An 837-nucleotide genomic window follows, 5' to 3' on the forward strand; every position below is an offset into this window, starting at 1 on the left:
AAGTAAAGTCATCTTTTTTATTTCTCCTCTTCATGAGGTATTTTTGTGCATTTGTGCTTCACTCATTTTTGTATTATGTTTTTACTAGAAAGCATATTGAGTTGCTTTTTGCATAAAATGTGGGATGAAAATGAACCTTGGTGAAACTTTAATGGCTTTTATGTGAATGAAGGAATTATATTTTTTTTGTTTTTGTGTTTTTACGCAGGTTATTGAGCAATACTTGAACAGATAATCAGGTAGAATAAGGTATTGTGATCTGGGCTGTGACTTCAGGGTACAAGCTGTAGATAATTTACAGTTTTTTGACTAAAGAGGTCTGATAACGGTATGACACTAATCCTAAAATAACAGGTTGGACCGGAACAGTTACACTAGCAGCAACAGCTCCAAATAAACACTCTGTGCTTAAGAGCCAAAAGCACCTGGTTATATTGCTTTTTATTAAAAACAAACTGCACACTTTTAAAGAAGTGAGCAGAAAGTCTCTCATCTGAAAACACGATTTATCGTCAACTGCAGGAAGAAACAGACCCAACAGCCAACCCTGATAAATCATGGTATTTTTTACGTGCATGGCTTGTAAAACTGTATTCTAGGCTCTACACATTATTTTGATGCCCACCTCCACCCACATCATTAACACCTTGGCAGCTGCCCCACTTTAATGATTTATTCTAGGGTAGAACACAGTTTTGCTGAGTCAGCATTCACATAATTTCATGTTTAGTTTATTTTATATGTTTTTGCAATGAAACAACTGCTGAATACTTTGTGCTCTTTTTCATTTAGCAAAAATGTTTGGCTTGATTAGAAAAAGTGTGCCATGGCTAAATA

At 35.0% G+C, this 837-nt stretch overlaps 1 protein-coding gene across 1 annotated transcript in view; it reads right to left on the minus strand.

The window, feature by feature from the left end:
* LOC106511218 (type I inositol 3,4-bisphosphate 4-phosphatase) overlaps window positions 1-837 on the minus strand; it is a gene marked incomplete at its 5' end in the record, with an annotated part of 14,866 nt that overhangs the window by 6,038 nt on the left and 7,991 nt on the right.

Source organism: Austrofundulus limnaeus, unplaced genomic scaffold (assembly GCF_001266775.1).
Source record: "Austrofundulus limnaeus strain Quisiro unplaced genomic scaffold, Austrofundulus_limnaeus-1.0 Scaffold2599, whole genome shotgun sequence".
In the NCBI taxonomy this organism is placed as follows: domain Eukaryota; kingdom Metazoa; phylum Chordata; class Actinopteri; order Cyprinodontiformes; family Rivulidae; genus Austrofundulus; species Austrofundulus limnaeus.